The 20,546-nt window shown below is 46.7% G+C and overlaps 42 non-coding genes and 22 pseudogenes across 42 annotated transcripts; all 64 read left to right on the top strand.

The window, feature by feature from the left end:
* Positions 1 to 93: 93 nt before the first annotated feature.
* On the top strand, positions 94 to 202 carry LOC138456550 (5S ribosomal RNA; annotated as a pseudogene).
* A 107-nt stretch (positions 203 to 309) lies between these two features.
* LOC138457686 (5S ribosomal RNA) lies at positions 310 to 418 on the top strand (annotated as a pseudogene).
* Positions 419 to 881: 463 nt separating this feature from the next.
* On the top strand, positions 882 to 1,000 carry LOC138463410 (5S ribosomal RNA). The gene has a single exon (XR_011265997.1). It is a non-coding gene; the product is annotated as a 5S ribosomal RNA (ribosomal RNA).
* Positions 1,001 to 1,106: 106 nt separating this feature from the next.
* LOC138453928 (5S ribosomal RNA) lies at positions 1,107 to 1,225 on the top strand. Its single transcript, XR_011260627.1, has one exon. It is a non-coding gene; the product is annotated as a 5S ribosomal RNA (ribosomal RNA).
* A 106-nt stretch (positions 1,226 to 1,331) lies between these two features.
* Positions 1,332 to 1,450, top strand: LOC138454430 (5S ribosomal RNA). Its single transcript, XR_011261107.1, has one exon. It is a non-coding gene; the product is annotated as a 5S ribosomal RNA (ribosomal RNA).
* A 106-nt stretch (positions 1,451 to 1,556) lies between these two features.
* LOC138457471 (5S ribosomal RNA) lies at positions 1,557 to 1,665 on the top strand (annotated as a pseudogene).
* A 463-nt stretch (positions 1,666 to 2,128) lies between these two features.
* Positions 2,129 to 2,247, top strand: LOC138461400 (5S ribosomal RNA). The gene has a single exon (XR_011264016.1). It is a non-coding gene; the product is annotated as a 5S ribosomal RNA (ribosomal RNA).
* A 106-nt stretch (positions 2,248 to 2,353) lies between these two features.
* On the top strand, positions 2,354 to 2,472 carry LOC138462787 (5S ribosomal RNA). The gene has a single exon (XR_011265376.1). It is a non-coding gene; the product is annotated as a 5S ribosomal RNA (ribosomal RNA).
* Positions 2,473 to 2,578: 106 nt separating this feature from the next.
* On the top strand, positions 2,579 to 2,687 carry LOC138456979 (5S ribosomal RNA; annotated as a pseudogene).
* A 463-nt stretch (positions 2,688 to 3,150) lies between these two features.
* On the top strand, positions 3,151 to 3,269 carry LOC138458157 (5S ribosomal RNA). Its single transcript, XR_011262367.1, has one exon. It is a non-coding gene; the product is annotated as a 5S ribosomal RNA (ribosomal RNA).
* A 106-nt stretch (positions 3,270 to 3,375) lies between these two features.
* Positions 3,376 to 3,494, top strand: LOC138463088 (5S ribosomal RNA). Its single transcript, XR_011265675.1, has one exon. It is a non-coding gene; the product is annotated as a 5S ribosomal RNA (ribosomal RNA).
* Positions 3,495 to 3,600: 106 nt separating this feature from the next.
* LOC138462108 (5S ribosomal RNA) lies at positions 3,601 to 3,719 on the top strand. Its single transcript, XR_011264712.1, has one exon. It is a non-coding gene; the product is annotated as a 5S ribosomal RNA (ribosomal RNA).
* Positions 3,720 to 3,825: 106 nt separating this feature from the next.
* LOC138459589 (5S ribosomal RNA) lies at positions 3,826 to 3,934 on the top strand (annotated as a pseudogene).
* A 463-nt stretch (positions 3,935 to 4,397) lies between these two features.
* Positions 4,398 to 4,516, top strand: LOC138463409 (5S ribosomal RNA). Its single transcript, XR_011265996.1, has one exon. It is a non-coding gene; the product is annotated as a 5S ribosomal RNA (ribosomal RNA).
* Positions 4,517 to 4,622: 106 nt separating this feature from the next.
* On the top strand, positions 4,623 to 4,741 carry LOC138453927 (5S ribosomal RNA). Its single transcript, XR_011260626.1, has one exon. It is a non-coding gene; the product is annotated as a 5S ribosomal RNA (ribosomal RNA).
* A 106-nt stretch (positions 4,742 to 4,847) lies between these two features.
* Positions 4,848 to 4,956, top strand: LOC138459587 (5S ribosomal RNA; annotated as a pseudogene).
* Positions 4,957 to 5,419: 463 nt separating this feature from the next.
* LOC138456739 (5S ribosomal RNA) lies at positions 5,420 to 5,538 on the top strand. Its single transcript, XR_011262130.1, has one exon. It is a non-coding gene; the product is annotated as a 5S ribosomal RNA (ribosomal RNA).
* A 106-nt stretch (positions 5,539 to 5,644) lies between these two features.
* LOC138461043 (5S ribosomal RNA) lies at positions 5,645 to 5,763 on the top strand. The gene has a single exon (XR_011263686.1). It is a non-coding gene; the product is annotated as a 5S ribosomal RNA (ribosomal RNA).
* A 309-nt stretch (positions 5,764 to 6,072) lies between these two features.
* LOC138456549 (5S ribosomal RNA) lies at positions 6,073 to 6,181 on the top strand (annotated as a pseudogene).
* Positions 6,182 to 6,288: 107 nt separating this feature from the next.
* On the top strand, positions 6,289 to 6,397 carry LOC138457685 (5S ribosomal RNA; annotated as a pseudogene).
* A 463-nt stretch (positions 6,398 to 6,860) lies between these two features.
* Positions 6,861 to 6,979, top strand: LOC138463408 (5S ribosomal RNA). The gene has a single exon (XR_011265995.1). It is a non-coding gene; the product is annotated as a 5S ribosomal RNA (ribosomal RNA).
* A 106-nt stretch (positions 6,980 to 7,085) lies between these two features.
* On the top strand, positions 7,086 to 7,204 carry LOC138453926 (5S ribosomal RNA). The gene has a single exon (XR_011260625.1). It is a non-coding gene; the product is annotated as a 5S ribosomal RNA (ribosomal RNA).
* Positions 7,205 to 7,310: 106 nt separating this feature from the next.
* LOC138454429 (5S ribosomal RNA) lies at positions 7,311 to 7,429 on the top strand. The gene has a single exon (XR_011261106.1). It is a non-coding gene; the product is annotated as a 5S ribosomal RNA (ribosomal RNA).
* A 106-nt stretch (positions 7,430 to 7,535) lies between these two features.
* LOC138457469 (5S ribosomal RNA) lies at positions 7,536 to 7,644 on the top strand (annotated as a pseudogene).
* A 463-nt stretch (positions 7,645 to 8,107) lies between these two features.
* On the top strand, positions 8,108 to 8,226 carry LOC138461399 (5S ribosomal RNA). The gene has a single exon (XR_011264015.1). It is a non-coding gene; the product is annotated as a 5S ribosomal RNA (ribosomal RNA).
* A 106-nt stretch (positions 8,227 to 8,332) lies between these two features.
* Positions 8,333 to 8,451, top strand: LOC138462487 (5S ribosomal RNA). The gene has a single exon (XR_011265082.1). It is a non-coding gene; the product is annotated as a 5S ribosomal RNA (ribosomal RNA).
* A 106-nt stretch (positions 8,452 to 8,557) lies between these two features.
* LOC138456978 (5S ribosomal RNA) lies at positions 8,558 to 8,666 on the top strand (annotated as a pseudogene).
* A 463-nt stretch (positions 8,667 to 9,129) lies between these two features.
* On the top strand, positions 9,130 to 9,248 carry LOC138458145 (5S ribosomal RNA). Its single transcript, XR_011262365.1, has one exon. It is a non-coding gene; the product is annotated as a 5S ribosomal RNA (ribosomal RNA).
* A 106-nt stretch (positions 9,249 to 9,354) lies between these two features.
* Positions 9,355 to 9,473, top strand: LOC138463087 (5S ribosomal RNA). The gene has a single exon (XR_011265674.1). It is a non-coding gene; the product is annotated as a 5S ribosomal RNA (ribosomal RNA).
* Positions 9,474 to 9,579: 106 nt separating this feature from the next.
* Positions 9,580 to 9,698, top strand: LOC138462107 (5S ribosomal RNA). The gene has a single exon (XR_011264711.1). It is a non-coding gene; the product is annotated as a 5S ribosomal RNA (ribosomal RNA).
* Positions 9,699 to 9,804: 106 nt separating this feature from the next.
* Positions 9,805 to 9,913, top strand: LOC138459610 (5S ribosomal RNA; annotated as a pseudogene).
* Positions 9,914 to 10,376: 463 nt separating this feature from the next.
* On the top strand, positions 10,377 to 10,495 carry LOC138463628 (5S ribosomal RNA). The gene has a single exon (XR_011266215.1). It is a non-coding gene; the product is annotated as a 5S ribosomal RNA (ribosomal RNA).
* Positions 10,496 to 10,601: 106 nt separating this feature from the next.
* On the top strand, positions 10,602 to 10,720 carry LOC138453974 (5S ribosomal RNA). The gene has a single exon (XR_011260672.1). It is a non-coding gene; the product is annotated as a 5S ribosomal RNA (ribosomal RNA).
* Positions 10,721 to 10,826: 106 nt separating this feature from the next.
* On the top strand, positions 10,827 to 10,945 carry LOC138455192 (5S ribosomal RNA). The gene has a single exon (XR_011261833.1). It is a non-coding gene; the product is annotated as a 5S ribosomal RNA (ribosomal RNA).
* A 106-nt stretch (positions 10,946 to 11,051) lies between these two features.
* On the top strand, positions 11,052 to 11,170 carry LOC138460104 (5S ribosomal RNA). Its single transcript, XR_011262872.1, has one exon. It is a non-coding gene; the product is annotated as a 5S ribosomal RNA (ribosomal RNA).
* A 106-nt stretch (positions 11,171 to 11,276) lies between these two features.
* On the top strand, positions 11,277 to 11,385 carry LOC138456977 (5S ribosomal RNA; annotated as a pseudogene).
* Positions 11,386 to 11,848: 463 nt separating this feature from the next.
* LOC138461398 (5S ribosomal RNA) lies at positions 11,849 to 11,967 on the top strand. The gene has a single exon (XR_011264014.1). It is a non-coding gene; the product is annotated as a 5S ribosomal RNA (ribosomal RNA).
* A 106-nt stretch (positions 11,968 to 12,073) lies between these two features.
* LOC138464877 (5S ribosomal RNA) lies at positions 12,074 to 12,192 on the top strand. The gene has a single exon (XR_011267454.1). It is a non-coding gene; the product is annotated as a 5S ribosomal RNA (ribosomal RNA).
* Positions 12,193 to 12,298: 106 nt separating this feature from the next.
* Positions 12,299 to 12,417, top strand: LOC138461094 (5S ribosomal RNA). Its single transcript, XR_011263733.1, has one exon. It is a non-coding gene; the product is annotated as a 5S ribosomal RNA (ribosomal RNA).
* A 106-nt stretch (positions 12,418 to 12,523) lies between these two features.
* Positions 12,524 to 12,632, top strand: LOC138458642 (5S ribosomal RNA; annotated as a pseudogene).
* A 463-nt stretch (positions 12,633 to 13,095) lies between these two features.
* LOC138455934 (5S ribosomal RNA) lies at positions 13,096 to 13,214 on the top strand (annotated as a pseudogene).
* A 106-nt stretch (positions 13,215 to 13,320) lies between these two features.
* Positions 13,321 to 13,439, top strand: LOC138461798 (5S ribosomal RNA). The gene has a single exon (XR_011264405.1). It is a non-coding gene; the product is annotated as a 5S ribosomal RNA (ribosomal RNA).
* A 106-nt stretch (positions 13,440 to 13,545) lies between these two features.
* Positions 13,546 to 13,664, top strand: LOC138454700 (5S ribosomal RNA). Its single transcript, XR_011261366.1, has one exon. It is a non-coding gene; the product is annotated as a 5S ribosomal RNA (ribosomal RNA).
* Positions 13,665 to 13,770: 106 nt separating this feature from the next.
* LOC138464585 (5S ribosomal RNA) lies at positions 13,771 to 13,889 on the top strand. The gene has a single exon (XR_011267164.1). It is a non-coding gene; the product is annotated as a 5S ribosomal RNA (ribosomal RNA).
* Positions 13,890 to 13,995: 106 nt separating this feature from the next.
* Positions 13,996 to 14,104, top strand: LOC138456548 (5S ribosomal RNA; annotated as a pseudogene).
* Positions 14,105 to 14,211: 107 nt separating this feature from the next.
* On the top strand, positions 14,212 to 14,320 carry LOC138457684 (5S ribosomal RNA; annotated as a pseudogene).
* A 463-nt stretch (positions 14,321 to 14,783) lies between these two features.
* On the top strand, positions 14,784 to 14,902 carry LOC138463407 (5S ribosomal RNA). Its single transcript, XR_011265994.1, has one exon. It is a non-coding gene; the product is annotated as a 5S ribosomal RNA (ribosomal RNA).
* A 106-nt stretch (positions 14,903 to 15,008) lies between these two features.
* Positions 15,009 to 15,127, top strand: LOC138453924 (5S ribosomal RNA). The gene has a single exon (XR_011260624.1). It is a non-coding gene; the product is annotated as a 5S ribosomal RNA (ribosomal RNA).
* A 106-nt stretch (positions 15,128 to 15,233) lies between these two features.
* LOC138463001 (5S ribosomal RNA) lies at positions 15,234 to 15,352 on the top strand. Its single transcript, XR_011265588.1, has one exon. It is a non-coding gene; the product is annotated as a 5S ribosomal RNA (ribosomal RNA).
* A 106-nt stretch (positions 15,353 to 15,458) lies between these two features.
* On the top strand, positions 15,459 to 15,567 carry LOC138459749 (5S ribosomal RNA; annotated as a pseudogene).
* Positions 15,568 to 16,030: 463 nt separating this feature from the next.
* On the top strand, positions 16,031 to 16,149 carry LOC138455471 (5S ribosomal RNA; annotated as a pseudogene).
* A 106-nt stretch (positions 16,150 to 16,255) lies between these two features.
* LOC138462893 (5S ribosomal RNA) lies at positions 16,256 to 16,374 on the top strand. The gene has a single exon (XR_011265480.1). It is a non-coding gene; the product is annotated as a 5S ribosomal RNA (ribosomal RNA).
* A 106-nt stretch (positions 16,375 to 16,480) lies between these two features.
* On the top strand, positions 16,481 to 16,589 carry LOC138456976 (5S ribosomal RNA; annotated as a pseudogene).
* A 463-nt stretch (positions 16,590 to 17,052) lies between these two features.
* LOC138465240 (5S ribosomal RNA) lies at positions 17,053 to 17,171 on the top strand. Its single transcript, XR_011267814.1, has one exon. It is a non-coding gene; the product is annotated as a 5S ribosomal RNA (ribosomal RNA).
* Positions 17,172 to 17,277: 106 nt separating this feature from the next.
* On the top strand, positions 17,278 to 17,396 carry LOC138463086 (5S ribosomal RNA). Its single transcript, XR_011265673.1, has one exon. It is a non-coding gene; the product is annotated as a 5S ribosomal RNA (ribosomal RNA).
* Positions 17,397 to 17,502: 106 nt separating this feature from the next.
* Positions 17,503 to 17,621, top strand: LOC138462106 (5S ribosomal RNA). The gene has a single exon (XR_011264710.1). It is a non-coding gene; the product is annotated as a 5S ribosomal RNA (ribosomal RNA).
* A 106-nt stretch (positions 17,622 to 17,727) lies between these two features.
* LOC138459533 (5S ribosomal RNA) lies at positions 17,728 to 17,836 on the top strand (annotated as a pseudogene).
* Positions 17,837 to 18,299: 463 nt separating this feature from the next.
* On the top strand, positions 18,300 to 18,418 carry LOC138463627 (5S ribosomal RNA). Its single transcript, XR_011266214.1, has one exon. It is a non-coding gene; the product is annotated as a 5S ribosomal RNA (ribosomal RNA).
* Positions 18,419 to 18,524: 106 nt separating this feature from the next.
* LOC138463760 (5S ribosomal RNA) lies at positions 18,525 to 18,643 on the top strand. The gene has a single exon (XR_011266346.1). It is a non-coding gene; the product is annotated as a 5S ribosomal RNA (ribosomal RNA).
* Positions 18,644 to 18,749: 106 nt separating this feature from the next.
* On the top strand, positions 18,750 to 18,868 carry LOC138455191 (5S ribosomal RNA). The gene has a single exon (XR_011261832.1). It is a non-coding gene; the product is annotated as a 5S ribosomal RNA (ribosomal RNA).
* Positions 18,869 to 19,331: 463 nt separating this feature from the next.
* LOC138455470 (5S ribosomal RNA) lies at positions 19,332 to 19,450 on the top strand (annotated as a pseudogene).
* Positions 19,451 to 19,556: 106 nt separating this feature from the next.
* On the top strand, positions 19,557 to 19,675 carry LOC138462891 (5S ribosomal RNA). Its single transcript, XR_011265479.1, has one exon. It is a non-coding gene; the product is annotated as a 5S ribosomal RNA (ribosomal RNA).
* Positions 19,676 to 19,781: 106 nt separating this feature from the next.
* Positions 19,782 to 19,890, top strand: LOC138456975 (5S ribosomal RNA; annotated as a pseudogene).
* A 463-nt stretch (positions 19,891 to 20,353) lies between these two features.
* Positions 20,354 to 20,472, top strand: LOC138465239 (5S ribosomal RNA). The gene has a single exon (XR_011267813.1). It is a non-coding gene; the product is annotated as a 5S ribosomal RNA (ribosomal RNA).
* The last annotated feature ends 74 nt before the right edge of the window (positions 20,473 to 20,546 follow it).

The raw sequence follows: 20,546 nt of genomic DNA, 5'->3' as shown, positions 1-20,546 counted from the left end.
AGTTCAGGAAGTGAGCCATTTCACAATTGCCTTTCAAAACTGCAAGGTCTAGCCGACTAGATGCTTAAAAGTACAAAACTCACAAGGCCCAGAGCCTACGGCCACACCACACTGAATGCGTCTGATCTCAGAAGCTAAGCAGTGTAGGGCCTCGTTAGTACCTGGATGGGAGACCGCCTGGGAATACCAGGTGCTGTAGGCTTTTTTGTGCTCCAAGTTCAGGAAGTGAGCCTATTTCACAATTGCCTTTCAAAACTGCAAGGTCTAGCCGACTAGATGCTTAAAAGTACAAAACTCTCTAGGCCCAGAGCCTACGGCCACACCACACTGAATGCGCCCGATCTCGGAAGCTAAACAGGGTCGGGCCTAGTTAGTACCTGGATGGGAGACTGCCTGGGAATACCAGGTGCTGTAGGCTTTTTTGTGCTCCATGATTAGTAATTGCGCAACTTCTCAATTATTTTTCAAATTTGGTATGTTTCCAAAATAATTGTATCCCGTTTTATAGCGGAAATGTTGGACAACATCATGAGGGCTGGAGCTACCTTTTTACATAGAATTAGCATACAGGTAGTGTGTTCATGGGTAATAAATCGACTTTCACATGTAATGCAGTACAGAGAATATTGAGTCCTTCAAGAGGCATGAAAGAAAACCATTATTGTGTTGATTGTTCTCTCCACCTCCCTGCAACAGACACAGGATGGATGAATTAAAGTTATCCTACCAGACATAGGAGTCCTGAATGGGCCCACCAGTCTTATATATCTCGCCTGATCGAGCCTGATCGAGCAATGAGCGTGGTATCATGTTGCAAGTGGCTGCATGGCTTAGCTTACTAAATGCAAATGCATAAGAGTAATATTCTTAGCATTCCTAGAGCCTACGGCCACACCACACTGAATGCACCCGATCTCGTCTGATCTCGGAAGTTAAGCAGTGTCAGGCCTAGTTAGTACCTGGATGGGAGACTGCCTGGGAATACCAGGTGCTGTAGGCTTTTTTGTGCTCCAAGTTCAGGAAGTGAGCCCTTTTTCAATTGCCTTTTAAAACTGCAAGGTCTAGCCGACTAGATGCTTAAAAGTACAAAACTCACAAGGCCCAGAGCCTACGGCCACACCACACTGAATGTGCCTGATCTCGTCTGATCTCGGAAGCTAAGCAGTGTCGGGCCTCGTTAGTACCTGGATGGGAGACCGCCTGGGAATACCAGGTGCTGTAGGCTTTTTTGTGCTCCAAGTTCAGGAAGTGAGCCATTTCTCAATTGCCTTTCAAAACTGCAAGGTCTAGCTGACTAGATGCTTAAAAGTACAAAACTCACTAGGCCCAGAGACTACGGACACACCACACTGATTGCGCCCGATCTCGTCTGATCTCGGAAGCTAAGCAGTGTCGGGCCTAGTTAGTACCTGGATGGGAGACCACCTGGGAATACCAGGTGCTGTAGGCTTTTTTGTGCTCCAAGTTCAGGAAGTGAGCCATTTCACAATTGCCTTTCAAAACTGCAAGGTCTAGCCGACTAGATGCTTAAAAGTACAAAACTCACTAGTCCCAGAGCCTACAGCCACACCACACTGAATGCGCCCGATCTCGGAAGCTAAGCAGGGTCGGGCCTAGTTAGTACCTGGATGGGAGACTGCCTGGGAATACCAGGTGCTGTAGGCTTTTTTGTGCTCCATGATTAGTAATTGCGCAACTTCTCAATTATTTTTCAAATTTGGTATGTTTCCAAAATAATTGTATCCCGTTTTATAGCGGAAATGTTGGACAACATCATGAGGGCTGGAGCTACCTTTTTACATAGAATTAGCATACAGGTAGTGTGTTCATGGGTAATAAATCGACTTTCACATGTAATGCAGTACAGAGAATATTGAGTCCTTCAAGAGGCATGAAAGAAAACCATTACTGTGTTGATTGTTCTCTCCACCTCCCTGCAACAGACACAGGATGGATGAATTAAAGTTATCCTACCAGACATAGGAGTCCTGAATGGGCCCACCAGTCTTATATATCTCGCCTGATCGAGCCTGATCGAGCGATGAGCGTGGTATCATGTTGCAAGTGGCTGCATGGCTTAGCTTACTAAATGCAAATGCATAAGAGTAATATTCTTAGCATTCCTAGAGCCTACGGCCACACCACACTGAATGCACCCGATCTCGTCTGATCTCGGAAGTTAAGCAGTGTCAGGCCTAGTTAGTACCTGGATGGGAGACCGCCTGGGAATACCAGGTGCTGTAGGCTTTTTTGTGCTCCAAGTTCAGGAAGTGAGCCCTTTCTCAATTGCCTTTTAAAACTGCAAGGTCTAGCCGACTAGATGCTTAAAAGTACAAAACTCACTAGGCCCAGAGCCTACGGCCACACCACACTGAATGCGCCTGATCTCGTCTGATCTCAGAAGCTAAGCAGTGTCGGGCCTAGTTAGTACCTGGATGGGAGACCACCTGGGAATACCAGGTGCTGTAGGCTTTTTTGTGCTCCAAGTTCAGGAAGTGAGCCATTTCACAATTGCCTTTCAAAACTGCAAGGTCTAGCCGACTAGATGCTTAAAAGTACAAAACTCACTAGTCCCAGAGCCTACGGCCACACCACACTGAATGCGCCCGATCTCGGAAGCTAAGCAGGGTCGGGCCTAGTTAGTACCTGGATGGGAGACTGCCTGGGAATACCAGGTGCTGTAGGCTTTTTTGTGCTCCATGATTAGTAATTGCGCAACTTCTCAATTATTTTTCAAATTTGGTATGTTTCCAAAATAATTGTATCCCGTTTTATAGCGGAAATGTTGGACAACATCATGAGGGCTGGAGCTACCTTTTTACATAGAATTAGCATACAGGTAGTGTGTTCATGGGTAATAAATCGACTTTCACATGTAATGCAGTACAGAGAATATTGAGTCCTTCAAGAGGCATGAAAGAAAACCATTACTGTGTTGATTGTTCTCTCCACCTCCCTGCAACAGACACAGGATGGATGAATTAAAGTTATCCTACCAGACATAGGAGTCCAGAATGGGCCCACCAGTCTTATATATCTCGCCTGATCGAGCCTGATCGAGCGATGAGCGTGGTATCATGTTGCAAGTGGCTGCATGGCTTAGCTTACTAAATGCAAATGCATAAGAGTAATATTCTTAGCATTCCTAGAGCCTACGGCCACACCACACTGAATGCACCCGATCTCGTCTGATCTCGGAAGTTAAGCAGTGTTAGGCCTAGTTAGTACCTGGATGGGAGACCGCCTGGGAATACCAGGTGCTGTAGGCTTTTTTGTGCTCCAAGTTCAGGAAGTGAGCCCTTTCTCAATTGCCTTTCAAAACTGCAAGGTCTAGCCGACTAGATGCTTAAAAGTACAAAACTCACTAGGCCCAGAGCCTACGGCCACACCACACTGAATGCGCCTGATCTCGTCTGATCTCAGAAGCTAAGCAATGTCGGGCCTAGTTAGTACCTGGATGGGAGACCGCCTGGGAATACCAGGTGCTGTAGGCTTTTTTGTACTCCAAGTTCAGGAAGTGAGCCATTTCTCAATTGCCTTTCAAAACTGCAAGGTCTAGCCGACTAGATGCTTAAAAGTACAAAACTCACAAGGCCCAGAGCCTACGGCCACACCACACTGAATGCGCCCGATCTCGTCTGATCTCGGAAGCTAAGCAGTGTCGGGCCTCGTTAGTACCTGGATGGGAGACCGCCTGGGAATACCAGGTGCTGTAGGCTTTTTTGTGCTCCAAGTTCAGGAAGTGAGCCATTTCACAATTCCCTTTCAAAACTGCAAGGTCTAGCCGACTAGATGCTTAAAAGTACAAAACTCACTAGGCCCAGAGCCTACGGCCACACCACACTGAATGCGCCCAATCTCGGAAGCTAAGCAGGGTCAGGCCTAGTTAGTACCTGGATGGGAGACTGCCTGGGAATACCAGGTGCTGTAGGCTTTTTTGTGCTCCATGATTAGTAATTGCGCAAATTCTCAATTATTTTTCAAATTTGGTATGTTTCCAAAATAATTGTATCCCGTTTTATAGCGGAAATGTTGGACAACATCATGAGGGCTGGAGCTACCTTTTTACATAGAATTAGCATACAGGTAGTGTGTTCATGGGTAATAAATCGACTTTCACATGTAATGCAGTACAGAGAATATTGAGTCCTTCAAGAGGCATGAAAGAAACCCATTATTGTGTTGATTGTTCTCTCCACCTCCCTGCAACAGACACAGGATGGATGAATTAAAGTTATCCTACCAGACATAGGAGTCCTGAATGGGCCCACCAGTCTTATATATCTCGCCTGATCGAGCCTGATCGAGCGATGAGCGTGGTATCATGTTGCAAGTGGCTGCATGGCTTAGCTTACTAAATGCAAATGCATAAGAGTAATATTCTTAGCATTCCTAGAGCCTACGGCCACACCACACTGAATGCACCCGATCTCGTCTGATCTCGGAAGTTAAGCAGTGTCAGGCCTAGTTAGTACCTGGATGGGAGACTGCCTGGGAATACCAGGTGCTGTAGGCTTTTTTGTGCTCCAAGTTCAGGAAGTGAGCCCTTTCTCAATTGCCTTTTAAAACTGCAAGGTCTAGCCGACTAGATGCTTAAAAGTACAAAACTCACAAGGCCCAGAGCCTACGGCCACACCACACTGAATGTGCCTGATCTCGTCTGATCTCGGAAGCTAAGCAGTGTCGGGCCTCGTTAGTACCTGGATGGGAGACCGCCTGGGAATACCAGGTGCTGTAGGCTTTTTTGTACTCCAAGTTCAGGAAGTGAGCCATTTCACAATTGCCTTTCAAAACTGCAAGGTCTAGCCGACTAGATGCTTAAAAGTACAAAACTCACTAGGCCCAGAGCCTACGGCCACACCACACTGAATGCGCCCAATCTCGGAAGCTAAGCAGGGTCAGGCCTAGTTAGTACCTGGATGGGAGACTGCCTGGGAATACCAGGTGCTGTAGGCTTTTTTGTGCTCCATGATTAGTAATTGCGCAAATTCTCAATTATTTTTCAAATTTGGTATGTTTCCAAAATAATTGTATCCCGTTTTATAGCGGAAATGTTGGACAACATCATGAGGGCTGGAGCTACCTTTTTACATAGAATTAGCATACAGGTAGTGTGTTCATGGGTAATAAATCGACTTTCACATGTAATGCAGTACAGAGAATATTGAGTCCTTCAAGAGGCATGAAAGAAACCCATTATTGTGTTGATTGTTCTCTCCACCTCCCTGCAACAGACACAGGATGGATGAATTAAAGTTATCCTACCAGACATAGGAGTCCTGAATGGGCCCACCAGTCTTATATATCTCGCCTGATCGAGCCTGATCGAGCGATGAGCGTGGTATCATGTTGCAAGTGGCTGCATGGCTTAGCTTACTAAATGCAAATGCATAAGAGTAATATTCTTAGCATTCCTAGAGCCTACGGCCACACCACACTGAATGCACCTGATCTCGTCTGATCTCAGAAGCTAAGCAGTGTCGGGCCTAGTTAGTACCTGGATGGGAGACCACCTGGGAATACCAGGTGCTGTAGGCTTTTTTGTGCTCCAAGTTCAGGAAGTGAGCCATTTCACAATTGCCTTTCAAAACTGCAAGGTCTAGCCGACTAGATGCTTAAAAGTACAAAACTCACTCGGCCCAGAGCCTACGGCCACACCACACTGAATGCGCCTGATCTCGTCTGATCTCAGAAGCTAAGCAGTGTCGGGCCTAATTAGTACCTGGATGGGAGACCGCCTGGGAATACCAGGTGCTGTAGGCTTTTTTGTACTCCAAGTTCAGGAAGTGAGCCATTTCTCAATTGCCTTTCAAAACTGCAAGGTCTAGCCGACTAGATGCTTAAAAGTACAAAACTCACAAGGCCCAGAGCCTACGGCCACACCACACTGAATGCGCCCGAACTCGTGTCGGGCCTCGTTAGTACCTGGATGGGAGACCGCCTGGGAATACCAGGTGCTGTAGGCTTTTTTGTGCTCCAAGTTCAGGAAGTGAGCCATTTCACAATTGCCTTTCAAAACTGCAAGGTCTAGCCGACTAGATGCTTAAAAGTACAAAACTCACAAGGCCCAGAGCCTACGGCCACACCACACTGAATGCGTCTGATCTCAGAAGCTAAGCAGTGTAGGGCCTCGTTAGTACCTGGATGGGAGACCGCCTGGGAATACCAGGTGCTGTAGGCTTTTTTGTGCTCCAAGTTCAGGAAGTGAGCCTATTTCACAATTGCCTTTCAAAACTGCAAGGTCTAGCCGACTAGATGCTTAAAAGTACAAAACTCTCTAGGCCCAGAGCCTACGGCCACACCACACTGAATGCGCCCGATCTCGGAAGCTAAACAGGGTCGGGCCTAGTTAGTACCTGGATGGGAGACTGCCTGGGAATACCAGGTGCTGTAGGCTTTTTTGTGCTCCATGATTAGTAATTGCGCAACTTCTCAATTATTTTTCAAATTTGGTATGTTTCCAAAATAATTGTATCCCGTTTTATAGCGGAAATGTTGGACAACATCATGAGGGCTGGAGCTACCTTTTTACATAGAATTAGCATACAGGTAGTGTGTTCATGGGTAATAAATCGACTTTCACATGTAATGCAGTACAGAGAATATTGAGTCCTTCAAGAGGCATGAAAGAAAACCATTATTGTGTTGATTGTTCTCTCCACCTCCCTGCAACAGACACAGGATGGATGAATTAAAGTTATCCTACCAGACATAGGAGTCCTGAATGGGCCCACCAGTCTTATATATCTCGCCTGATCGAGCCTGATCGAGCAATGAGCGTGGTATCATGTTGCAAGTGGCTGCATGGCTTAGCTTACTAAATGCAAATGCATAAGAGTAATATTCTTAGCATTCCTAGAGCCTACGGCCACACCACACTGAATGCACCCGATCTCGTCTGATCTCGGAAGTTAAGCAGTGTCAGGCCTAGTTAGTACCTGGATGGGAGACTGCCTGGGAATACCAGGTGCTGTAGGCTTTTTTGTGCTCCAAGTTCAGGAAGTGAGCCCTTTTTCAATTGCCTTTTAAAACTGCAAGGTCTAGCCGACTAGATGCTTAAAAGTACAAAACTCACAAGGCCCAGAGCCTACGGCCACACCACACTGAATGTGCCTGATCTCGTCTGATCTCGGAAGCTAAGCAGTGTCGGGCCTCGTTAGTACCTGGATGGGAGACCGCCTGGGAATACCAGGTGCTGTAGGCTTTTTTGTGCTCCAAGTTCAGGAAGTGAGCCATTTCTCAATTGCCTTTCAAAACTGCAAGGTCTAGCTGACTAGATGCTTAAAAGTACAAAACTCACTAGGCCCAGAGACTACGGACACACCACACTGATTGCGCCCGATCTCGTCTGATCTCGGAAGCTAAGCAGTGTCGGGCCTAGTTAGTACCTGGATGGGAGACCACCTGGGAATACCAGGTGCTGTAGGCTTTTTTGTGCTCCAAGTTCAGGAAGTGAGCCATTTCACAATTGCCTTTCAAAACTGCAAGGTCTAGCCGACTAGATGCTTAAAAGTACAAAACTCACTAGTCCCAGAGCCTACAGCCACACCACACTGAATGCGCCCGATCTCGGAAGCTAAGCAGGGTCGGGCCTAGTTAGTACCTGGATGGGAGACTGCCTGGGAATACCAGGTGCTGTAGGCTTTTTTGTGCTCCATGATTAGTAATTGCGCAACTTCTCAATTATTTTTCAAATTTGGTATGTTTCCAAAATAATTGTATCCCGTTTTATAGCGGAAATGTTGGACAACATCATGAGGGCTGGAGCTACCTTTTTACATAGAATTAGCATACAGGTAGTGTGTTCATGGGTAATAAATCGACTTTCACATGTAATGCAGTACAGAGAATATTGAGTCCTTCAAGAGGCATGAAAGAAAACCATTACTGTGTTGATTGTTCTCTCCACCTCCCTGCAACAGACACAGGATGGATGAATTAAAGTTATCCTACCAGACATAGGAGTCCTGAATGGGCCCACCAGTCTTATATATCTCGCCTGATCGAGCCTGATCGAGCGATGAGCGTGGTATCATGTTGCAAGTGGCTGCATGGCTTAGCTTACTAAATGCAAATGCATAAGAGTAATATTCTTAGCATTCCTAGAGCCTACGGCCACACCACACTGAATGCACCCGATCTCGTCTGATCTCGGAAGTTAAGCAGTGTCAGGCCTAGTTAGTACCTGGATGGGAGACCGCCTGGGAATACCAGGTGCTGTAGGCTTTTTTGTGCTCCAAGTTCAGGAAGTGAGCCCTTTCTCAATTGCCTTTTAAAACTGCAAGGTCTAGCCGACTAGATGCTTAAAAGTACAAAACTCACTAGGCCCAGAGCCTACGGCCAATCCACACTGAATGCGCCTGATCTCGTCTGATCTCAGAAGCTAAGCAGTGTCGGGCCTAGTTAGTACCTGGATGGGAGACCACCTGGGAATACCAGGTGCTGTAGGCTTTTTTGTGCTCCAAGTTCAGGAAGTGAGCCATTTCACAATTGCCTTTCAAAACTGCAAGGTCTAGCCGACTAGATGCTTAAAAGTACAAAACTCACTAGTCCCAGAGCCTACGGCCACACCACACTGAATGCGCCCGATCTCGGAAGCTAAGCAGGGTCGGGCCTAGTTAGTACCTGGATGGGAGACTGCCTGGGAATACCAGGTGCTGTAGGCTTTTTTGTGCTCCATGATTAGTAATTGCGCAACTTCTCAATTATTTTTCAAATTTGGTATGTTTCCAAAATAATTGTATCCCGTTTTATAGCGGAAATGTTGGACAACATCATGAGGGCTGGAGCTACCTTTTTACATAGAATTAGCATACAGGTAGTGTGTTCATGGGTAATAAATCGACTTTCACATGTAATGCAGTACAGAGAATATTGAGTCCTTCAAGAGGCATGAAAGAAAACCATTACTGTGTTGATTGTTCTCTCCACCTCCCTGCAACAGACACAGGATGGATGAATTAAAGTTATCCTACCAGACATAGGAGTCCAGAATGGGCCCACCAGTCTTATATATCTCGCCTGATCGAGCCTGATCGAGCGATGAGCGTGGTATCATGTTGCAAGTGGCTGCATGGCTTAGCTTACTAAATGCAAATGCATAAGAGTAATATTCTTAGCATTCCTAGAGCCTACGGCCACACCACACTGAATGCACCCGATCTCGTCTGATCTCGGAAGTTAAGCAGTGTTAGGCCTAGTTAGTACCTGGATGGGAGACCGCCTGGGAATACCAGGTGCTGTAGGCTTTTTTGTGCTCCAAGTTCAGGAAGTGAGCCCTTTCTCAATTGCCTTTCAAAACTGCAAGGTCTAGCCGACTAGATGCTTAAAAGTACAAAACTCACTAGGCCCAGAGCCTACGGCCACACCACACTGAATGCGCCTGATCTCGTCTGATCTCAGAAGCTAAGCAATGTCGGGCCTAGTTAGTACCTGGATGGGAGACCGCCTGGGAATACCAGGTGCTGTAGGCTTTTTTGTACTCCAAGTTCAGGAAGTGAGCCATTTCTCAATTGCCTTTCAAAACTGCAAGGTCTAGCCGACTAGATGCTTAAAAGTACAAAACTCACAAGGCCCAGAGCCTACGGCCACACCACACTGAATGCGCCCGATCTCGTCTGATCTCGGAAGCTAAGCAGTGTCGGGCCTCGTTAGTACCTGGATGGGAGACCGCCTGGGAATACCAGGTGCTGTAGGCTTTTTTGTGCTCCAAGTTCAGGAAGTGAGCCATTTCACAATTCCCTTTCAAAACTGCAAGGTCTAGCCGACTAGATGCTTAAAAGTACAAAACTCACTAGGCCCAGAGCCTACAGCCACACCACACTGAATGCGCCCGATCTCGGAAGCTGAGCAGGGTCAGGCCTAGTTAGTACCTGGATGGGAGACTGCCTGGGAATACCAGGTGCTGTAGGCTTTTTTGTGCTCCATGATTAGTAATTGCGCAACTTCTCAATTATTTTTCAAATTTGGTATGTTTCCAAAATAATTGTATCCCGTTTTATAGCGGAAATGTTGGACAACATCATGAGGGCTGGAGCTACCTTTTTACATAGAATTAGCATACAGGTAGTGTGTTCATGGGTAATAAATCGACTTTCACATGTAATGCAGTACAGAGAATATTGAGTCCTTCAAGAGGCATGAAAGAAACCCATTATTGTGTTGATTGTTCTCTCCACCTCCCTGCAACAGACACAGGATGGATGAATTAAAGTTATCCTACCAGACATAGGAGTCCTGAATGGGCCCACCAGTCTTATATATCTCGCCTGATCGAGCCTGATCGAGCGATGAGCGTGGTATCATGTTGCAAGTGGCTGCATGGCTTAGCTTACTAAATGCAAATGCATAAGAGTAATATTCTTAGCATTCCTAGAGCCTACGGCCACACCACACTGAATGCACCCGATCTCGTCTGATCTTGGAAGTTAAGCAGTGTCAGGCCTAGTTAGTACCTGGATGGGAGACCGCCTGGGAATACCAGGTGCTGTAGGCTTTTTTGTGCTCCAAGTTCAGGAAGTGAGCCCTTTCTCAATTGCCTTTTAAAACTGCAAGGTCTAGCCGACTAGATGCTTAAAAGTACAAAACTCACAAGGCCCAGAGCCTACGGCCACACCACACTGAATGCGCCTGATCTCCTCTGATCTCGGAAGCTAAGCAGTGTCGGGCCTCGTTAGTACCTGGATGGGAGACCGCCTGGGAATACCAGGTGCTGTAGGCTTTTTTGTGCTCCAAGTTCAGGAAGTGAGCCATTTCTCAATTGCCTTTCAAAACTGCAAGGTCTAGCTGACTAGATGCTTAAAAGTACAAAACTCACAAGGTCCAGAGCCTGCGGCCACACCACACTGAATGCGCCCCATCTCGTCTGATCTCGGAAGCTAAGCAGTGTCGGGCCTCGTTAGTACCTGGATGGGAGACCGCCTGGGAATACCAGGTGCTGTAGGCTTTTTTGTGCTCCAAGTTCAGGAAGTGAGCCATTTCTCAATTGCCTTTCAAAACTGCAAGGTCTAGCTGACTAGATGCTTAAAAGTACAAAACTCACTAGGCCCAGAGCCTACGGCCACACCACACTGATTGCGCCCGATCTCGTCTGATCTCGGAAGCTAAGCAGTGTCGGGCCTAGTTAGTACCTGGATGGGAGACCACCTGGGAATACCAGGTGCTGTAGGCTTTTTTGTACTCCAAGTTCAGGAAGTGAGCCATTTCACAATTGCCTTTCAAAACTGCAAGGTCTAGCCGACTAGATGCTTAAAAGTACAAAACTCACTAGGCCCAGAGCCTACGGCCACACCACACTGAATGCGCCCGATCTCGGAAGCTAAGCAGGGTCGGGCCTAGTTAGTACCTGGATGGGAGACTGCCTGGGAATACCAGGTGCTGTAGGCTTTTTTGTGCTCCATGATTAGTAATTGCGCAAATTCTCAATTATTTTTCAAATTTGGTATGTTTCCAAAATAATTGTATCCCGTTTTATAGCGGAAATGTTGGACAACATCATGAGGGCTGGAGCTACCTTTTTACATAGAATTAGCATACAGGTAGTGTGTTCATGGGTAATAAATCGACTTTCACATGTAATGCAGTACAGAGAATATTGAGTCCTTCAAGAGGCATGAAAGAAACCCATTATTGTGTTGATTGTTCTCTCCACCTCCCTGCAACAGACACAGGATGGATGAATTAAAGTTATCCTACCAGACATAGGAGTCCTGAATGGGCCCACCAGTCTTATATATCTCGCCTGATCGAGCCTGATCGAGCGATGAGCGTGGTATCATGTTGCAAGTGGCTGCATGGCTTAGCTTACTAAATGCAAATGCATAAGAGTAATATTCTTAGCATTCCTAGAGCCTACGGCCACACCACACTGAATGCACCCGATCTCGTCTGATCTCGGAAGTTAAGCAGTGTCAGGCCTAGTTAGTACCTGGATGGGAGACCGCCTGGGAATACCAGGTGCTGTAGGCTTTTTTGTGCTCCAAGTTCAGGAAGTGAGCCCTTTCTCAATTGCCTTTTAAAACTGCAAGGTCTAGCCGACTAGATGCTTAAAAGTACAAAACTCACTAGGCCCAGAGCCTAAGGCCACACCACACTGAATGCGCCTGATCTCGTCTGATCTCAGAAGCTAAGCAGTGTCGGGCCTAGTTAGTACCTGGATGGGAGACCGCCTGGGAATACCAGGTGCTGTAGGCTTTTTTGTACTCCAAGTTCAGGAAGTGAGCCATTTCTCAATTGCCTTTCAAAACTGCAAGGTCTAGCCGACTAGATGCTTAAAAGTACAAAACTCACAAGGCCCAGAGCCTACGGCCACACCACACTGAATGCGCCCGATCTCGTCTGATCTCGGAAGCTAAGCAGTGTCGGGCCTTGTTAGTACCTGGATGGGAGACCGCCTGGGAATACCAGGTGCTGTAGGCTTTTTTGTGCTCCAAGTTCAGGAAGTGAGCCATTTCACAATTGCCTTTCAAAACTGCAAGGTCTAGCCGACTAGATGCTTAAAAGTACAAAACTCACAAGGCCCAGAGCCTACGGCCACACCACACTGAATGCGTCTGATCTCGGAAGCTAAGCAGTGTAGGGCCTCGTTAGTACCTGGATGGGAGACTGCCTGGGAATACCAGGTGCTGTAGGCTTTTTTGTGCTCCATGATTAGTAATTGCGCAACTTCTCAATTATTTTTCAAATTTGGTATGTTTCCAAAATAATTGTATCCCGTTTTATAGCGGAAATGTTGGACAACATCATGAGGGCTGGAGCTACCTTTTTACATAGAATTAGCATACAGGTAGTGTGTTCATGGGTAATAAATCGACTTTCACATGTAATGCAGTACAGAGAATATTGAGTCCTTCAAGAGGCATGAAAGAAAACCATTATTGTGTTGATTGTTCTCTCCACCTCCCTGCAACAGACACAGGATGGATGAATTAAAGTTATCCTACCAGACATAGGAGTCCTGAATGGGCCCACCAGTCTTATATATCTCGCCTGATCGAGCCTGATCGAGCGATGAGCGTGGTATCATGTTGCAAGTGGCTGCATGGCTTAGCTTACTAAATGCAAATGCATAAGAGTAATATTCTTAGCATTCCTAGAGCCTACGGCCACACCACACTGAATGCACCCGATCTCGTCTGATCTCGGAAGTTAACCAGTGTCAGGCCTAGTTAGTACCTGGATGGGAGAAGGCCTGGGAATACCAGGTGCTGTAGGCTTTTTTGTGCTCCAAGTTCAGGAAGTGAGGCCTTTCTCAATTGCCTTTTAAAACTGCAAGGTCTAGCCGACTAGATGCTTAAAAGTACAAAACTCACTAGGCCCAGAGCCTACGGCCACACCACACTGAATGCGCCTGATCTCGTCTGATCTCAAAAGCTAAGCAGTGTTGGGCCTAGTTAGTACCTGGATGGGAGACCACCTGGGAATACCAGGTGCTGTAGGCTTTTTTGTGCTCCAAGTTCAGGAAGTGAGCCATTTCACAATTGCCTTTCAAAACTGCAAGGTCTAGCCGACTAGATGCTTAAAAGTACAAAACTCACTCGGCCCAGAGCCTACGGCCACACCACACTGAATGCGCCTGATCTCGTCTGATCTCAGAAGCTAAGCAGTGTCGGGCCTAGTTAGTACCTGGATGGGAGACCGCCTGGGAATACCAGGTGCTGTAGGCTTTTTTGTACTCCAAGTTCAGGAAGTGAGCCATTTCTCAATTGCCTTTCAAAACTGCAAGGTCTAGCCGACTAGATGCTTAAAAGTACAAAACTCACAAGGCCCAGAGCCTACGGCCACACCACACTGAATGCGCCCGAACTCGTCTGATCTCGGAAGCTAAGCAGTGTCGGGCCTCGTTAGTACCTGGATGGGAGACCGCCTGGGAATACCAGGTGCTGTAGGCTTTTTTGTGCTCCAAGTTCAGGAAGTGAGCCATTTCACAATTGCCTTTCAAAACTGCAAGGTCTAGCCGACTAGATGCTTAAAAGTACAAAACTCACAAGGCCCAGAGCCTACGGCCACACCACACTGAATGCGTCTGATCTCAGAAGCTAAGCAGTGTAGGGCCTCGTTAGTACCTGGATGGGAGACCGCCTGGGAATACCAGGTGCTGTAGGCTTTTTTGTGCTCCAAGTTCAGGAAGTGAGCCTATTTCACAATTGTCTTTCAAAACTGCAAGGTCTAGCCGACTAGATGCTTAAAAGTACAAAACTCTCTAGGCCCAGAGCCTACGGCCACACCACACTGAATGCGCCCGATCTCGGAAGCTAAACAGGGTCGGGCCTAGTTAGTACCTGGATGGGAGACTGCCTGGGAATACCAGGTGCTGTAGGCTTTTTTGTGCTCCATGATTAGTAATTGCGCAACTTCTCAATTATTTTTCAAATTTGGTATGTTTCCAAAATAATTGTATCCCGTTTTATAGCGGAAATGTTGGACAACATCATGAGGGCTGGAGCTACCTTTTTACATAGAATTAGCATACAGGTAGTGTGTTCATGGGTAATAAATCGACTTTCACATGTAATGCAGTACAGAGAATATTGAGTCCTTCAAGAGGCATGAAAGAAAACCATTATTGTGTTGATTGTTCTCTCCACCTCCCTGCAACAGACACAGGATGGATGAATTAAAGTTATCCTACCAGACATAGGAGTCCTGAATGGGCCCACCAGTCTTATATATCTCGCCTGATCGAGCCTGATCGAGCGATGAGCGTGGTATCATGTTGCAAGTGGCTGCATGGCTTAGCTTACTAAATGCAAATGCATAAGAGTAATATTCTTAGCATTCCTAGAGCCTACGGCCACACCACACTGAATGCACCCGATCTCGTCTGATCTCGGAAGTTAAGCAGTGTCAGGCCTAGTTAGTACCTGGATGGGAGACTGCCTGGGAATACCAGGTGCTGTAGGCTTTTTTGTGCTCCAAGTTCAGGAAGTGAGCCCTTTCTCAATTGCCTTTTAAAACTGCAAGGTCTAGCCGACTAGATGCTTAAAAGTACAAAACTCACAAGGCCCAGAGCCTACGGCCACACCACACTGAATGTGCCTGATCTCGTCTGATCTCGGAAGCTAAGCAGTGTCGGGCCTCGTTAGTACCTGGATGGGAGACCGCCTGGGAATACCAGGTGCTGTAGGCTTTTTTGTGCTCCAAGTTCAGGAAGTGAGCCATTTCTCAATTGCCTTTCAAAACTGCAAGGTCTAGCTGACTAGATGCTTAAAAGTACAAAACTCACTAGGCCCAGAGCCTACGGCCACACCACACTGATTGCGCCCGATCTCGTCTGATCTCGGAAGCTAAGCAGTGTCGGGCCTCGTTAGTACCTGGATGGGAGACCGCCTGGGAATACCAGGTGCTGTAGGCTTTTTTGTGCTCCAAGTTCAGGAAGTGAGCCATTTCACAATTGCCTTTCAAAACTGCAAGGTCTAGCCGACTAGATGCTTAAAAGTACAAAACTCACTAGGCCCAGAGCCTACGGCCACACCACACTGAATGCGCCCAATCTCGGAAGCTAAACAGGGTCAGGCCTAGTTAGTACCTGGATGGGAGACTGCCTGGGAATACCAGGTGCTGTAGGCTTTTTTGTGCTCCATGATTAGTAATTGCGCAACTTCTCAATTATTTTTCAAATTTGGTATGTTTCCAAAATAATTGTATCCCGTTTTATAGCGGAAATGTTGGACAACATCATGAGGGCTGGAGCTACCTTTTTACATAGAATTAGCATACAGGTAGTGTGTTCATGGGTAATAAATCGACTTTCACATGTAATGCAGTACAGAGAATATTGAGTCCTTCAAGAGGCATGAAAGAAAACCATTATTGTGTTGATTGTTCTCTCCACCTCCCTGCAACAGACACAGGATGGATGAATTAAAGTTATCCTACCAGACATAGGAGTCCTGAATGGGCCCACCAGTCTTATATATCTCGCCTGATCGAGCCTGATCGAGCGATGAGCGTGGTATCATGTTGCAAGTGGCTGCATGGCTTAGCTTACTAAATGCAAATGCATAAGAGTAATATTCTTAGCATTCCTAGAGCCTACGGCCACACCACACTGAATGCACCCGATCTCGTCTGATCTCGGAAGTTAAGCAGTGTCAGGCCTAGTTAGTACCTGGATGGGAGAAGGCCTGGGAATACCAGGTGCTGTAGGCTTTTTTGTGCTCCAAGTTCAGGAAGTGAGGCCTTTCTCAATTGCCTTTTAAAACTGCAAGGTCTAGCCGACTAGATGCTTAAAAGTACAAAACTCACTAGGCCCAGAGCCTACGGCCACACCACACTGAATGCGCCTGATCTCGTCTGATCTCAGAAGCTAAGCAGTGTCGGGCCTAGTTAGTACCTGGATGGGAGACCACCTGGGAATACCAGGTGCTGTAGGATTTTTTGTGCTCCAAGTTCAGGAAGTGAGCCATTTCACAATTGCCTTTCAAAACTGCAAGGTCTAGCCGACTAGATGCTTAAAAGTACAAAACTCACTAGTCCCAGAGCCTACGGCCACACCACACTGAATGCGCCCGATCTCGGAAGCTAAGCAGGGTCGGGCCTAGTTAGTACCTGGATGGGAGACTGCCTGGGAATACCAGGTGCTGTAGGCTTTTTTGTGCTCCATGATTAGTAATTGCGCAACTTCTCAATTATTTTTCAAATTTGGTATGTTTCCAAAATAATTGTATCCCGTTTTATAGCGGAAATGTTGGACAACATCATGAGGGCTGGAGCTACCTTTTTACATAGAATTAGCATACAGGTAGTGTGTTCATGGGTAATAAATCGACTTTCACATGTAATGCAGTACAGAGAATATTGAGTCCTTCAAGAGGCATGAAAGAAAACCATTACTGTGTTGATTGTTCTCTCCACCTCCCTGCAACAGACACAGGATGGATGAATTAAAGTTATCCTACCAGACATAGGAGTCCAGAATGGGCCCACCAGTCTTATATATCTCGCCTGATCGAGCCTGATCGAGCGATGAGCGTGGTATCATGTTGCAAGTGGCTGCATGGCTTAGCTTACTAAATGCAAATGCATAAGAGTAATATTCTTAGCATTCCTAGAGCCTACGGCCACACCACACTGAATGCACCCGATCTCGTCTGATCTCGGAAGTTAAGCAGTGTTACGCCTAGTTAGTACCTGGATGGGAGACCGCCTGGGAATACCAGGTGCTGTAGGCTTTTTTGTGCTCCAAGTTCAGGAAGTGAGCCCTTTCTCAATTGCCTTTCAAAACTGCAAGGTCTAGCCGACTAGATGCTTAAAAGTACAAAACTCACTAGGCCCAGAGCCTACGGCCACACCACACTGAATGCGCCTGATCTCGTCTGATCTCAGAAGCTAAGCAATGTCGGGCCTAGTTAGTACCTGGATGGGAGACCGCCTGGGAATACCAGGTGCTGTAGGCTTTTTTGTACTCCAAGTTCAGGAAGTGAGCCATTTCTCAATTGCCTTTCAAAACTGCAAGGTCTAGCCGACTAGATGCTTAAAAGTACAAAACTCACAAGGCCCAGAGCCTACGGCCACACCACACTGAATGCGCCCGATCTCGTCTGATCTCGGAAGCTAAGCAGTGTCGGGCCTCGTTAGTACCTGGATGGGAGACCGCCTGGGAATACCAGGTGCTGTAGGCTTTTTTGTGCTCCAAGTTCAGGAAGTGAGCCATTTCACAATTCCCTTTCAAAACTGCAAGGTCTAGCCGACTAGATGCTTAAAAGTACAAAACTCACTAGGCCCAGAGCCTACGGCCACACCACACTGAATGCGCCCGATCTCGGAAGCTGAGCAGGGTCAGGCCTAGTTAGTACCTGGATGGGAGACTGCCTGGGAATACCAGGTGCTGTAGGCTTTTTTGTGCTCCATGATTAGTAATTGCGCAACTTCTCAATTATTTTTCAAATTTGGTATGTTTCCAAAATAATTGTATCCCGTTTTATAGCGGAAATGTTGGACAACATCATGAGGGCTGGAGCTACCTTTTTACATAGAATTAGCATACAGGTAGTGTGTTCATGGGTAATAAATCGACTTTCACATGTAATGCAGTACAGAGAATATTGAGTCCTTCAAGAGGCATGAAAGAAACCCATTATTGTGTTGATTGTTCTCTCCACCTCCCTGCAACAGACACAGGATGGATGAATTAAAGTTATCCTACCAGACATAGGAGTCCTGAATGGGCCCACCAGTCTTATATATCTCGCCTGATCGAGCCTGATCGAGCGATGAGCGTGGTATCATGTTGCAAGTGGCTGCATGGCTTAGCTTACTAAATGCAAATGCATAAGAGTAATATTCTTAGCATTCCTAGAGCCTACGGCCACACCACACTGAATGCACCCGATCTCGTCTGATCTTGGAAGTTAAGCAGTGTCAGGCCTAGTTAGTACCTGGATGGGAGACCGCCTGGGAATACCAGGTGCTGTAGGCTTTTTTGTGCTCCAAGTTCAGGAAGTGAGCCCTTTCTCAATTGCCTTTTAAAACTGCAAGGTCTAGCCGACTAGATGCTTAAAAGTACAAAACTCACAAGGCCCAGAGCCTACGGCCACACCACACTGAATGCGCCTGATCTCGTCTGATCTCGGAAGCTAAGCAGTGTCGGGCCTCGTTAGTACCTGGATGGGAGACCGCCTGGGAATACCAGGTGCTGTAGGCTTTTTTGTGCTCCAAGTTCAGGAAGTGAGCCATTTCTCAATTGCCTTTCAAAACTGCAAGGTCTAGCTGACTAGATGCTTAAAAGTACAAAACTCACAAGGTCCAGAGCCTGCGGCCACACCACACTGAATGCGCCCCATCTCGTCTGATCTCGGAAGCTAAGCAGTGTCGGGCCTCGTTAGTACCTGGATGGGAGACCGCCTGGGAATACCAGGTGCTGTAGGCTTTTTTGTGCTCCATGATTAGTAATTGCGCAACTTCTCAATTATTTTTCAAATTTGGTATGTTTCCAAAATAATTGTATCCCGTTTTATAGCGGAAATGTTGGACAACATCATGAGGGCTGGAGCTACCTTTTTACATAGAATTAGCATACAGGTAGTGTGTTCATGGGTAATAAATCGACTTTCACATGTAATGCAGTACAGAGAATATTGAGTCCTTCAAGAGGCATGAAAGAAAACCATTATTGTGTTGATTGTTCTCTCCACCTCCCTGCAACAGACACAGGATGGATGAATTAAAGTTATCCTACCAGACATAGGAGTCCTGAATGGGCCCACCAGTCTTATATATCTCGCCTGATCGAGCCTGATCGAGCGATGAGCGTGGTATCATGTTGCAAGTGGCTGCATGGCTTAGCTTACTAAATGCAAATGCATAAGAGTAATATTCTTAGCATTCCTAGAGCCTACGGCCACACCACACTGAATGCACCCGATCTCGTCTGATCTCGGAAGTTAAGCAGTGTCAGGCCTAGTTAGTACCTGGATGGGAGAAGGCCTGGGAATACCAGGTGCTGTAGGCTTTTTTGTGCTCCAAGTTCAGGAAGTGAGGCCTTTCTCAATTGCCTTTTAAAACTGCAAGGTCTAGCCGACTAGATGCTTAAAAGTACAAAACTCACTAGGCCCAGAGCCTACGGCCACACCACACTGAATGCGCCTGATCTCGTCTGATCTCAGAAGCTAAGCAGTGTCGGGCCTAGTTAGTACCTGGATGGGAGACCACCTGGGAATACCAGGTGCTGTAGGATTTTTTGTGCTCCAAGTTCAGGAAGTGAGCCATTTCACAATTGCCTTTCAAAACTGCAAGGTCTAGCCGACTAGATGCTTAAAAGTACAAAACTCACTAGTCCCAGAGCCTACGGCCACACCACACTGAATGCGCCCGATCTCGGAAGCTAAGCAGGGTCGGGCCTAGTTAGTACCTGGATGGGAGACTGCCTGGGAATACCAGGTGCTGTAGGCTTTTTTGTGCTCCATGATTAGTAATTGCGCAACTTCTCAATTATTTTTCAAATTTGGTATGTTTCCAAAATAATTGTATCCCGTTTTATAGCGGAAATGTTGGACAACATCATGAGGGCTGGAGCTACCTTTTTACATAGAATTAGCATACAGGTAGTGTGTTCATGGGTAATAAATCGACTTTCACATGTAATGCAGTACAGAGAATATTGAGTCCTTCAAGAGGCATGAAAGAAAACCATTACTGTGTTGATTGTTCTCTCCACCTCCCTGCAACAGACACAGGATGGATGAATTAAAGTTATCCTACCAGACATAGGAGTCCAGAATGGGCCCACCAGTCTTATATATCTCGCCTGATCGAGCCTGATCGAGCGATGAGCGTGGTATCATGTTGCAAGTGGCTGCATGGCTTAGCTTACTAAATGCAAATGCATAAGAGTAATATTCTTAGCATTCCTAGAGCCTACGGCCACACCACACTGAATGCACCCGATCTCGTCTGATCTCGGAAGTTAAGCAGTGTTACGCCTAGTTAGTACCTGGATGGGAGACCGCCTGGGAATACCAGGTGCTGTAGGCTTTTTTGTGCTCCAAGTTCAGGAAGTGAGCCCTTTCTCAATTGCCTTTCAAAACTGCAAGGTCTAGCCGACTAGA

The sequence above is a fragment of the Ambystoma mexicanum genome, chromosome 4p (genome assembly GCF_040938575.1).
Source record: "Ambystoma mexicanum isolate Mex_15411 chromosome 4p, UKY_AmexF1_1, whole genome shotgun sequence".
Lineage (NCBI taxonomy): Eukaryota > Metazoa > Chordata > Amphibia > Caudata > Ambystomatidae > Ambystoma > Ambystoma mexicanum.
This window is presented reverse-complemented; position numbering and strand designations above follow the sequence as displayed.